The 13,996-nt window shown below is 43.5% G+C and overlaps 2 long non-coding RNA genes across 2 annotated transcripts in view; both read right to left on the bottom strand.

The window, feature by feature from the left end:
- LOC135322771 (uncharacterized) overlaps window positions 1-13,996 on the bottom strand; it is a 63,820-nt gene that overhangs the window by 21,341 nt on the left and 28,483 nt on the right. The window lies entirely within an intron of this gene.
- On the bottom strand, window positions 6,230-10,002 carry LOC135322772 (uncharacterized). Its single transcript, XR_010383607.1, has 4 exons — window positions 9,690-10,002; window positions 7,504-7,688; window positions 6,546-6,745; window positions 6,230-6,242 (listed from the first exon to the last, which is right to left on the bottom strand). It is a non-coding gene; the product is annotated as an uncharacterized LOC135322772 (long non-coding RNA).

Below are 13,996 nucleotides of genomic sequence, written 5' to 3'. Positions count from 1 at the left end.
TCCCAGGGGCTGAACAAAAGCCTGGGATACAGTCCTTCTCATGCCTCACCTTTTTTTTCTTGTATCAACAGGACTGGGTTGTGAATGGAGCTCTGAGGCCCCAGCTAAGGGACAAAAGCAGCCCCCAGGGATTGAATTGGCGGGCAGCCTCTTCCCCAGCAGGGGCCTTGGGGTCTGCCCGGTTCTCTGTGTTTCTCTGTTGTGCTGACTCCCCAGCCACAGAGCGTTCTCCCTAGGTCTGTCCCCACAAAACCCTTCTCTCCAAAATACAAGCACATCATGTCACAATCCTCTTGTTCAACCAGGAAATGTTCAACCCACTTTTTCCCTCCACAGTAAAGTACCTAACTGTCCTCCCTTCCATCCCAACACTTCTTTCTTTGTGAGAACTCTGCACACCCCACACACCATCCTGAACGCAGGTGCCTTGCTGTCTGGGACCGAGATGTTTCTGTCTCACACAGCCTGCGTCCGTTCACTTTCCCCTTGTTACCTTAAAAAAGCCTTTCCTGAGTCACCCACAAATCTGATTCTGAACTTCATAAAGTGCTGAGGTTGCAGTCACTGTGTGCATACCTCCCGGGTTTTGACTAAGTTTCCTTCACAAGATCTTATTAAGGAGCTGCATCAAGAAGTTTAAAGAGGCTATTCTTACATCTGAGCGGAGGAGCCTGCATAAAATTTAAATGGCTTTGAAGAGAGTGTTAACCAGGGACAGAGAGTTTGCAGGTCCTAGTCAACAGTGTCATGAGGCAAAATGTTCTTCAAAGGCTCAGATTGGCTTCTGAACGTGGAGTCAGCAGGGAGGAGGTGACACTCAGTGAGTGGGGTGAGTGACACGGTACGCTCCCTCAGCTGGGGAAGAATTGGATTTTTTTCTAGTTTTCCAAACAATTTCTTACTACCTTTTTCTCTTACTGTCACATACCATTTCCTACGAATTAAGAATATCAATGTCAGTCATTTGGGCCGCTTGGGAGAAGCAACACGATGCCATTCACAGGACTGGGACATGACAGCCACACCAGTCTTGGTTGAAAGACCAGTGGGGGTATTTCCATGGTGATCACGGGCATGCAGCAAACTCCCCAGCTTCAATGACCTCATCTCAAAGGTGGGGCAATAAAACAACCAAGAAAAGTGCGTGATGATTATGGAAGACATCTGTTTACTAGGTAAGTGCCCGTGACAGCTGCAGCTTAATGTGGAATGAGTATGATTAACAAGGCCCTGTGTACCTGGCCACAAGCTCCCTGCCTTCCTGCCTTGGTGCAGCAGCAGAGTTTGTTTAGCTGAGATGAACGCCCCTAGAGCAGCCCCGACGGGAAAGCTCGCAGCTCTGCATTGCGAGGCGTGTTCCTTTCCTTCTCAGTGCTGATCAGTTTGCTGTCGTCTGTTTTTATGTTTATCCCTTTTGTAACTTCCTCTCCTCCGGAGTTTTTGCTCAAGAAGCGCAGGGCCAGGTGTGTCTTGCGGCCTGCCCGATATTCTGGGCTGGGAAACAGCCGACCACACATCTGGCTCTGGTGCTGAATGGAGAGGGCAGAAGGCCCTGGGGCCCATGCTGAACCGAGGCCCCTGCACCCAAAATTATGGTCTGAATTTGGGCAAATTACACAGTCTTCTTTACCCTGAGATTCCTCATCTGTCCATGAAAATAACTGCCCATGGCACACAGAGTTACCAAGATTAAAGGAAATCACCAAATTCACAACCTATTCAAGGGGCTACAAGTGCGTCCTCAACAAATGCTGCCTTTACGGCTCTGACACACGCCAAGCGTGGAGGCCGCACACAGTGAACACTGCTAAGTGCCAGTGTGTTAAGTGCTTCATGTGTGCTACAATACTCTTTAGAACTTACAACAATCCCAGGAAGAAACGAATATTATCATGCCCATTTCACAGATTCACCAACAGGTTAAGAGAGGTTATATTCTAGTCCAAGGCCGTATGGTGAGGAAATGGCGATTTAAACCGGAATCTGGGCCCAGGCCTAGGCTCCATCTCTCTCCCATCTCTCACCTGACCACTTGCCTATGAATTCCACCTGTCCAATACACAAGTTTGCAGCCGGCCAGCTCTTAAATGCAATGTGTGCCACCGTTTGTCAATGTTGGTTAATTACCATAAACTGTTCTCAGAAACCACTACAGAAAAGAAAGGTGGACTTAAGGAATTCTGCATTGCGTTCTCCTATAATGTGCAGAAACCCTTCCCTACACCACCAAATCCAAATGTATGCTTCCTTCATGTTTATGTTTGCACATGGCTTATTAAAGTAGAAGCTACCTGCAGTAATTCCATCTCGGTTGCTTTCCAAGGTTGCAGATTATCCATAATCTGTCCGTGAATGAAAATACTACAGTGTGAATGAAAATACTGCAACCATGTCAGTAAACAAAGAATGCTGAAACCAAGTAACTAGTGGCTGCTGCCAACCCCCAGCGAGGACAGGCCTGCAGCCCAGCAGCTGCAGCAACTCACAATGGTGCCCTCTGAGCAGACTCAGAATAAGAAAGGACAGGATACCGGCCCTAGATAGCTAGGTACTTGCCAAAAGGATGAATTCAATGACACAAATGTTTGCTTCCTCCCATACATAGAAAAGCACTAAATACTTGATCTTGAGATATCTGGTTTTCTTTAGATAACAAGCAATATTTTATTGTTCCAACTACCTGGTCTTTCTTGTAAAATTTCTATATATCCTAGCTCCTCCCCTACCTCTTGGGAGCAGTCCCTCAGAGTGATCTGAGAGGTTGCCATCCCGGCTCGAGTCCTCCAGCCAAATAAAACATAACTCTTAACATTTAGGCTGAACGTTTATTTCAATGAAGTCCCAGAATAGACACAACTCATCAATTCTGTAATGGAATACACTGGATCAGGAAACAAAAGCGTGTTTTAGTCTGGAAAAACTACGGTTTCCTCTTTCTTCCTGTCATTATACAATCCCACCAGAACTCATTAATTTGCTGTCTGCTCATCTGGCAACCAAACTCAGAGAAGAGTCAACTCAGCAGAGTGCTCTACTCGGGAGAACACCCCGCAGCAGCACTGCAGGCTACCTGCCCTCCCGCACGCTCTGCTGACCCTTGGTGTCCTCCGTGATGACCAGGACAACAGAGCTGTTCCCAAGAGCTGCGAAGTCCCACACGTTAAATAAATCGTTTTATTTTATACGATATTTTACGTATATACCCATCTCTGAAAACAGCTTTGCCAGAAGCCCAAATCTTCAGCATCAATCTGCAAAGGCAAATCCGGTCCGCAAGGGAAAACAAGACTTAAGACGAAGCTAAGGCTTCCAAAGTACTCTCCACGACCTAAGGCCTCCAAAGTCCCCTGCAGGACTTTCAACCAAACTGCCTGCAGGCCTGCAACTGCAGGCGGCAACATGTCTGCTTTTAAAGCAACCCCTTCCTGCCCTTGGGCGCTACAATGTCCCTCTACGCCCTCCCATCTGAGGGTAAGAGCAGCTGCTGCAGAACCTCACAGGGCAGCACTGACAGGACTGGACAAAGAGGATCAGAGCTAAACTAAGCCTTCTGATGACACGAGCTTGTCACTCTGTCACTTTACAGATGAAGATATATATAGAGAGAGGTGGGGTGATCCTGCTCAAAGTCACACAGCTAATAAGTGGCAAAGTCTTTAACTCTGCTCCTCCCTCCGGTGTGACGCCCCAGCTGGGAAGCCCACAGGGATCTCTCGTGCCTGCCTGACCAGTCCTTTACTGTCACTCATAAAACACCACAGGGTGTGACACTAGCCTACCTTTTCAGCATCTTTTCCCTGCAGTCTCGCAGGAACAAGGTGGTTTGGGCCACTGTATGACTTCTGGCTCCCAGAAGCCTCCGTGCTCAGGCTGGTCTTGCCTGTGCATCCGGCCCACTGCTCAGAGGCTCTTCCTACCCTGCAGGAACACGTTCCCACTCTCCGCATGACACCCACTCAGGGAAGCCCTCTTCTCGCCCTCAGCATGGCAGTGGTCCCAGGCCACATCCCAAGCTGCCCCATTAGGACTGCGGGTGCCCAGGTTTGCTAGTCAGACCAGGAGCCTCAGACCCAGGGATTATGCCCGGGTCACCCTGCAAACCTACTGCCCGCCTCACAGCCCCCAGCCAGCAGGTCACCTGGAAGTCGCAGCAAGTGCCCCACCCAATCCAGAAGTCTCTTCATTTGCCAGCACCGCTGATAACTGGTCTCCAAACTTTGGTAAGTTTTGCACAAAACAGCAGCTTCCACTGTGAAGCAGGGGGTTTTCTCTTCTGCTCCCTATCCTTATTGGAAGCGTCAAGGGAAATGAAAAGGCCTTTTCTCAACACTTTTGTGAGGACACCCCCCCACCCACAATACTCACATGGTCAAGAGTTTTGGGTCTACCTGATTTTGTTTCCCTTACGCTAAGGGGCTCAAAACACTGCGGGATTCTTTCTCTTTTAAGGGTATTTGTACTCAGTTTATTGGCTTTAATCTGTTTTTGTCTCTCTCTTCAATATCCCTAGAAGTTGCCACTTCTTATTCCCTTCAGCAGCCTCCCTCCCAACATCTAGTCTAGGAAATCAGCTGTGATGAGGGGCCAGGGGGCAGTCACAGAAGATGCAACTAAGGCAGAGAGAGGCGACATAATTTGCCCAAGAAGATCAGCTTCAAGCCCCAACACTGTGTGTCACGTCCCTCTGTTTAACTCTTATGCTAAGCAAGCTAACTTTTTGTAGATTATGGTTACAAACAGACGAGGTATCAAAATACATACAAGGACACACATCAACTCTAAGATGTTCATTAACTCCACTATTTTGTTTCTATTTATTTTATTTCTATTAAAAAAAATTAAGAACCTCTGCAGTCAATATAGCAAAATGTTACTGGGCTTTAAATACAGAATATAGAGGTTTTAAGTGTGTCATTACTCATCCTTATTTGTATGTTCACAAGACAAACTGATTTGAAAGTCTCTCTCCCCTCCCCCTACTCACTACTGGCTCTCACCTGAGCTTCCAAACCACACATATAACAGCCTTTCACTTTACCCACAGCTGTACTCATCAGTTATCCCCCAGAAATCCCTCTACAGCTTTCCCTCCTCAGAGCACAACAGGACCATCATTTACCTCATTAATCCACCCAGAAACCTGTTCCTTCCTCCATCCTACCTTCACAGACAGCATTCATCCTTTCCTTTTTACCATCTAAACATGCCTTCAATCTGTACGCTTTTACACACTGACCGTCCAACCGGTCAAGTGGAAGCCACCAACACTGCCCACATGGACTCACGAGTCTCCCAAGTGGCCCCAAAGCCACTCTCCCCTACTTGAGACAAATGGGATTGTGTCACTCCCACGCTTTTAGGACTGTTTTCAAACCCACTGTTCTTAGAAGAATCTCCAAGTTCTTCACCTGATGAAGGTCTTTGCCATCAAAATGTCAGCTTAGGGAGGGGAGGACACGCCCTCTCCCCTAGGACCCGCCCTCTGGCAGAGCATCAGCTTGGGAGGACCTGCTGAGCTACACCAGCCTGTATTCGAACCGTGGTCTTGAGTTCTTAGCAAACTGCTTCAATTATCCATACAAATCCAAGGTAGATTAGAAAGATTTTAGATGTTGAGCTAGACTACTGATTTGGGGATTTTGCACTAGCAACCTGCAAGTACATGTTCTAATTATTCTGTCTTCTTAAAACCACACCCAGATTTAAGTAGTATTTGTGGAATGTCTTAGGAGTAAAAGGGACTGTACTTTAACAGACTATATGTTTTATAACATGAACAACCCGGACAGGGTCACAAATGGAACCGCCTCACAAGTGACAGAAGACAGGTGAGAGGCATATAGCAACAGGTCACAGAGATGGTAAGAGCAAAGTTGTTTCTCCAACCCCCCAAAAAATTTTTGAAAGAACCGAAAACTCTGATTTATGAAAGTAAAACACTATCATATAAAGAAATAAAATAAATAATCCTCTTCATCAGTGTTTCAAGCTCTGACTGCAGAATTTTTAGCATACCATACTGAATCCTAGCACAGAAAAATCAGATGGACTAGTGGTGAGTAAGTTCCAGGGAAACGGCAGCAATTCCTCCACTTGTAAGAGGACACACACTCAATTGTCGAAGGTGATTGTAAACCACATTCTGGAGAAATTCAGAAGATTCAGGCACTGATTCTAGATGGTGATGACATGGAAGGACGGGTTGGATGCATGCTTCTAACTGAGTCACTGGCATTCTTACACTGCAGGGGGAAACGGAGGATCTCAGTTATGAGTAGAGATGTTTCTGTCATGTCTCCCAGGCCGTGCCTCGGGGACTCAGTGCCCTGCAGCAGCCTGGCCCCAGGCGAGGACCCGCAGCGTGGCCCACCCAAGCAGGAAGGGCACTGTGCTTGAGAAATCCCATCCCCGTTGGGAGAAAGAGGGGCTGGTGGTGTTGTGTGAACCTATAAATGCTCATAGAAATACACCGGCATACATTCAAGTGATACAATTAATAGTAGCAGGCTATTTAACAAAATTTCAATTGTCAATGTTAATTTTACCATTCCTTTCCTCTTGTCCCCTGCACTCTGAGACAGGCTTAGGCTCTCTCACACCGGCAGCTCTGATGCAATAGTTGTGAAGTCGTTTTACTTTGCTGCAAGTGTCCTCGCTCCCCGTGTGGCTGTGACTGTCGTCTCTTAACACAGTCAGATGTCTTCCTGGATCTCTCCCTGCGTTCCTTGCTCCTGCTCCTCAGATCCTGAGATAAAAGGCAAGTGAAGACACATGACCAGAAAAGGCACCGTGGACTTGAACGAAGTCCTCAGTGATCCCTTATGTGAGTGCTGCCCACCACTTACCTTCGATTCTCAAGGTTCTGCCCAGGGTGACATCCAGACAGGAGAGCGTCCTGGGCCAATTAAAAGCTGTGTGACTTGGGCCCTGGGACAGGTGCAGGAGCTGGTTCCAGAGCCGTGCCCCTCCCCACCTCTGCTCCCCTCTCTCCCAAGGACCCACTGCCAAGCCCCCATGTTCCCTGATATTCTGTCCTTCTCTACTAATCTAATCCAAGCCCTTTTCCTCTTCCTTTATTCCTTAATTATCACCAGCTGAAGTGGTTTTTCAGTCACAGTATCTGAAAAAATTTTCCGGCAGCTGAAAAAGAGGTCTCCAGAGGTCAATGCCCATATGCTGGTTCCTGAAGAGAACCCCTGGTTATGGGGTCCCTCACCAAAACCCACGGGGTATCAGGCATGTTGCAGAGTCGACCACCCCCAACAAGAGTTTGCTGTGACCCCAATGCCCGCACAGCATCCCTGCTCTCATAAATGTATTGGGCCCACTTATCCGTTACTAAGAAGCAAAAGTAAAAAAATTGCTCATGTTTCTTACTAAAATTATTTATGAGGTGGAAAAAGAAATTGTAATAGAAAAGAATAAATTTGACTGCATGTTAGATATGTTCCTTTGGCTTTAAACCTTTGCCGTTTTCTAGGCTCAGACTTGCTAGCTCTGTACCTTTTGTAAAAGAAAGTTGCCTTTAGCCTGAAATATCCAGGAGAGCCTCTTCTCCGGGCTCTGATCTTTCACGATGTTAACTCTTCTGCACTTATGTAGAGATGGCAAGTTGCAAAATAGAGAATAAACTTTGTGGTTTTTTTGGAGGTATTAGAGGGGCACCATGATTTGACCCACGTGGACAGCTGCAAGAACAAAGAATTCCAAGGAGAAACAATTCGTACCGCAAGAAGTTTGCAACAACCAACCACATCCCCGCCCCTTTTCAGTATAAAAGCGGACTGATTTCTGACTTAGGGGAGACGATTCTCCAGCATGTCATTCTGCCATCTTCTGGGTCTGCCAGCTTTTCAAATAAAGTCACTATTCCTTGCTCCAACACCTCAATCTCCCGATTTATTGGCCTACCATGCAGCAAGCAGTACGACTTTCCACTTGGTAACAAGATGACTGCATTGGAGGTAGTATGTCTCCACTCTTTCCTCGTTTCCAATATGTAACATGCACATCATTTATGATCTAGTGCAAATAAATCATCAAAGACAACCACAAAAAGAAACTACACTCACCTAGCTATCAACACTGAAGTCACAACCTATCAATTTTATATGCTGTTTAACAACACAATTATAAAACCTAACATAGGGAATTGATTCCACAGAAATAAAATTATTTCTACTCCTTCAAAACCTTTTTTCTTTTCTATTTTATTTTGTTTTGCATATTGAAAAGAAAGTAAAAGACAAATCATTTTATTTCACGTATTTTGTTATAGCTACATAATTTAAATACTACAAAGAGATTTAAATTGCAATAAAAAATTATTCATATATTGTACAAAGATATATACACAATCAATGTGGATAAGGAAAGGAATGGACATTTACTAAAAATCCACTGCACATCCAGTCTTTTACAAGCATATCCTGGAATATAAGCTCTATGATCCAGGGGTCCCCCACCTGCATTCTCACTGCTGAGTCCCTTAGTAATCTTCTACCAAGGCACCAGCATAGAACCACGTGATCAGTATTTTAGGTATAAATGAGGGAATTAGCTCATTCAATTCTAAAACAAAAACCCTAAAGTAAATATTGAACTTATTTACAGATAAAGAAAATTGGACACAAACAAGTACAGTTTCTTCCCCAAGTTCACAAAGCTAATAACTGGTAAAGGCAAGATTTGAACTCATCTGTCTGATTCTAAAAACTAAGGTGGAATTCCCTTTCGACTGGGGAGGGTCCAGCAGCACAGCCTATCACCCTATCTTTGTTCAGATCTAGCCTTAGACAGCCTGAGACAGCACCCCATTCCTATGGAACTTGAGGGCAAATGATAACAATAAGGATTTTATATCCAGTAGTTTCTTAGGTATCATTTATATAAACTGTCAGCAGGACAGCAGAAAAACTCTGGGAAATATGAGTGGGTCCAGGGCTTTTTGCTGATTAGAAACTCAGTCTATCAAGACAGAGTGACCTTCCCATGAGAGGCCACATGGACATAAACTAAAGGCAGCTGAGCAATGAAAACTAGAAAGACCCTGGAACTCAAGCAAGAAGGATCCCTGCCATCTCCCGCCCTATTGCCTCTTCACCCACGTGGACACGAAGACAGAAGACCTAGGTTCTTGTCCAAGTTACACTATCATGAATTCTCACCCATAAAAAGTTACGACTCTATGCTGTCCTAAGTCCTTTCCAACTCAAATATGTTGACACCAATATCTCAGCAGAATGTCTATGTCTCCACATCCTCTCTTCTATAAGGAGAATAGTTCTATGGCCACAAAGTAGAAATCCAATTAAAAACACCATGCACTAAGCAAGGTGAAAGTCTGCATAAGAGACTTTGCTCTCACGCTCAGTGAATGAAAACTCAGAAAAATTGGTCTTTCTCCCTCAGCAAGTGGGAGGTAGGCTGATTGTGTGTGTGGGTGGGTGTGCGTGTGTGTGTGTAAATCAAATACAATGACGTCTGGGATCTGTACAGATTTTTTTAAGTTACTGTCATTTCATGAGGATGAGACACCCTTTAAAGTAATTTGAATCTACTGTTCTGAGAGAGTCTCAGGATCTTTTGCTGGAGGAGGGGAAAGGGGAAAGGAAAGGAGGAAAGAAGTAAATGAAGCAAAGGAGTAAGAATACTGCAAGGGAAAGGCAAGACATTAATTTTGTTCCTACTTGCATCACAAACAAATTACGGACTGGCTTTGCCCCGATGTCCTGTCGAGCACTGAGTAGCAGATGAAGAGGTGACAGCCCATTTCTCACTGAGCTTGTGACTGTACGTGGCATCTTATAGACACAAATCATTTACACTGATCAAACACTCTAGCAGCAGTCCGTAATTCTCCTATTTTGAGAGACAAGAAAATAGGAGTTCAAAGAGGGTAGATAACTTGACAAAAGTCAGAGGACCAGTAAACAAGAGAGGATGAATTCAAACTCAGATCTGAATGCAGAGTCTGCTCTTCCCACTCCCAGGACTGGAAAATCCTTAACACACAGACTCCCCAGCTCCCCTGCAGTGTTCCTGGCACCAAGCATTTCCCATGGCGATGGACTCCAGTTCTCACAGACATAGCGCTCTGTGCAGCCAATGACCTTGATCAGACCTTGATCATCTACCTGCCACGCCCACCAGGCTTCACCATAAAGGTAGGAAAGCTGGCTTTCAAGTGCATACAAAGCCACCCCTGGTCCAACCTGGGCTCTTCTGGGGCTTCTCCAGCCTAAAGGCAGCCATGAAAGTGCTCACAGTTTGTACATGAGCCACACTACCTCTCTCCATCTGTCTCCACACCTATACTTCTTAGCTATGACCATTTTGATAATATTGGAAACAAATTTTTAAAAACACAAAAGAAAGGATCCTGGAACAATTACTTAATACTTACAATTTTAAATGATTTGTTACAAAGTGAGTATTTAAAAACCGAATCTGCCTTCCTAGGTGTCAGTTTAAACAGTTAAAAAATATAATAGCAAAAAATTCTCACTTACAAAATTAACAAAAACATCTACAATAATCTGGAATAAACTCAAAATTAATGCCCATGTTATACATGGAGAAAACTACAGGACTGTACTGAGGGGTAAATAAGAGGTGTGAATATAGAGACATCAACATATTCGATGGAGGAAAACAGTTTTGTAAATATGGAAGTTCTCCTAAAAATAATTCAAAACTTAATAAAAATCCCATGAATACTCTTATCTGATTTTTTTTAACTTGAACAAAATATTTTAGAATTCTTCAGGAATAATAAAGTCATAATAATAGCCAAGAAAATTTGAGATGGAAGAAAAGAACAAAAAAAAATTGCACTGTCAGATAATAATTAATTTTTACAATATGTAAGATATAGCGCTGGAGTAAGGAAGTAAGATTGACAGAAATAAAGCATGAGCTCAAAAAGAGACTCTAGTATACATAAGTATTTTGTACATGTGGGATTTCAAATCAAAGAGCAAAATATGAATTCAATAATTGTCCTGGGACAATCAGAGAATCACCTGGAAAGAACAAATTCTATTCCTGTCATAATGACCACAAAAAAAATTACAGATAGTGATGTAAATATTAAAATACTAATAACAGCAAATACAACTCTTCGCTCACATTAATTCAACTTCCCCTCACTATAACAAGTACTATTATCATCTCCATCTTAGACATTAAATAAACCTACATAAGAGATTTATACCATTATAAGAAAGTATTTCTAAGAATAATACCAAAGATAAAACCCAAAAGGAAGACATTTACTATCTTAAGAATATTTTGAGCCACAATAAAAATAAACCTACTGAACAAAATGAAACGAAAGAAATGACAAAGAAAAACTCTGTGATAGATGTTGATGAAGACAAGGGATTAATGTTCATAACATACAAAGAGCTGTCACAAAGCAAAAAGAAGCTTCCTCACTTAAATTTGTGCAAAGGACAAAATGGATCATTCACTTTTCAAAAGTCAGATGGCTAATCAGTGAAAAATGCTCAATACCTCACTGGTCATCAAATGCAAACTAAAACAATGAAAAAGCACTTTTGCTCATCTTATTGGTAAATATTTTTAAAAGATATTCTAGCTAGTGTCCATCTGTGGGAGAAAAAACTGTGAGCGACTTTTTGGAGGATGACATGTCAATGGATATGTAAACTCTGAAAAACGTGTGTACACACTGATTCAACCCCACTTCTAGGAATCGTTTTGTTTACAAAAAAAATCAGTTCAAATAGATGTACTGTTTACACTGGTGGGAAGAAAAGCTGAAGTGAAATCATATCCAGCGATAGAGAATTGATTACATAAGTAATTCTACATTTTTCATTCCACACTGGAGAAGGAATTTCTAGTCACTTGAAAGTAGCCTGTGATGAACGTAAATGTCACATCCAGGGACTAAATTTCCAGAAGACTTAACTAAAGGCATGCTCATACAAGATCACAGGAATGTCTGTTAAAGAAAGATGCCAGTCAAACATCCTTTCTGACAGTGGAAAATGGAGAATACTTAAGTGTCCACCATCAAGACAATGATGCGGTAAATCACGGTGAGCTGTGGGCACTGAGGGGGCCAGCGTTTCCCCATGGCCCAGGGCCTTGTCCACAGCACTCTCCCACCAAAGGTGTCCTTGCACAAGAGACCACACCTGCACATCAGGAGACCCCTCCACTCTATCTGAAAGGACCGGGTGAGTCTGGAGTGGGAGGACGTCTATGATATACCCCTGAGTGAATAAAGCGAGCTGCAGAAAACATATAGTATGGCCTTATTTTTCAAAAAAGCATATATACACACATATACATAGATTTCTCATATGTATGTATGTATGTATGTATATATGTATGTATGGGTATATATATATGTCATAGGCATAAAGGTCATGAAATATATACACCACATTGGCAACAGCTTTTACACACAGGAAATAAGGGGAAGGGAGGTAGGGCTCTTTCGGTACCACCACAGTTCTCTTTTCAGTATTTCAGTTAAGTATAATTGGAATTTAAACATTTATTTAAGTCCGAAGTAAAATGGACGATGCCTCCACAAGACAGAATGCTATACTGGTCATTAAAAATCATGCCAGGGGAGATAGAATATTGTAGAAAAACATGTAATAAGCCGAATGGAAAATGGAGGTCTCCACACAGTAAACAGGCACAGAGTGCTCACTAGTTTTTATGACAGAGCTGATACACACTGATGAAAAGAACAGAAAGTAGATGTTAAGCGTTAATTATTATTTCTGAGTAGTGGGACCTGGATAGCCTTTTTTGTCCCTTTTTTCAGACTTATTATATTAAATATACATCATTTTTCATCTGAAAAAAGCATTTTTAGATGTGTAGTACCACACATTGGAGAATAATACACTAGTAATTACAGAAACAAATAACTAGGAGACACCGCAGCAGCGCCACACAAGGTAGAACGGGAGATCCTGATTAACACTGCGCAGTTACATAAGGACCCACAAAGAGAGAGCACCTGCTGTAACAGGGCGCGGCCCCCTTCTATTTGTCACTTGTGTCTTCAGGGCTGAGGCAGTTCTGAGCATGGCCAGTGTCAGTGTTGGTGTCTGGATGGATGCCACTGGATGTGAGGGCACCTGCAAGCCGAGAGGAATAACAAAAATCATCCTCCGCCTTTTCTGTCTTATTTCTTTGTTACTTTAAAAGAGAGGCATAAATAAGATAAACTGTGTATCTCCCCTACTGAAATTTCAGTAATGAAACCATTTTTAAACTCTTCACAGCTCATATTCTGCCTATAACCGTCTTTTCATCAAAGCTTCATATTTATTAAAACTTAATTAACTCAGTTAATTAACTCCCTGTTGAAAACTTCTACTAAAGAACATGAAATGCACTACGTGAAAGGACCACGCCTGCAGTGACTAGCTTGGCTGTATTGACGGCAGTGCAGTCAGCCCCCAACATCCCGTGGCTCTGAGCTCCTGATGCTGCTAAGAGAGCACGCTGCTGCCTCAGATGGAGAGAAAGTGTGAAAGCATTTCCTGAAATCTACAGCACTGACAAAACATAACTGACAAATCCCAGGCTCCTTTGAAGCTGTCATTTTCGGTTTCTGGCCAACCCCCGTCAATGAGCAGAACCACCCCATTCCCAAGCAATGGCACTCACTTGGTAAGGCGTTTTGGAGAAATTTCCAGGTATAGAATGTAACCAACTATACGTAGAACTCTGACAAAAGAAACAATGCAATACCCTGATTTTGGAAGACACTCAAAATATTCTCCTAAGCCTTTGTAGCTGGAAAGGTTGGGCTTCCCTGAGCCACTTATTTATTTCACAGCCGGTGAGCATCTCCCAAAACCCTGTTACCCTCTGTCTGCTGGGAGCATCAGGTACACTCTTGCTGTCGATCTTATAAGTCACAGGGCAGAGGCGTGTGTCTCACGGCTGCAACCCTCACACAGGCTCGCCTCCTAGCCTCATAGTTTGAACTTGGCCC

This window comes from Camelus dromedarius, chromosome 13 (assembly GCF_036321535.1).
Source record: "Camelus dromedarius isolate mCamDro1 chromosome 13, mCamDro1.pat, whole genome shotgun sequence".
In the NCBI taxonomy this organism is placed as follows: Eukaryota; Metazoa; Chordata; class Mammalia; order Artiodactyla; family Camelidae; genus Camelus; species Camelus dromedarius.
The sequence above is the reverse complement of the archived record's forward strand: the minus strand, read 5'-3'. Positions and strand labels throughout refer to the sequence as shown.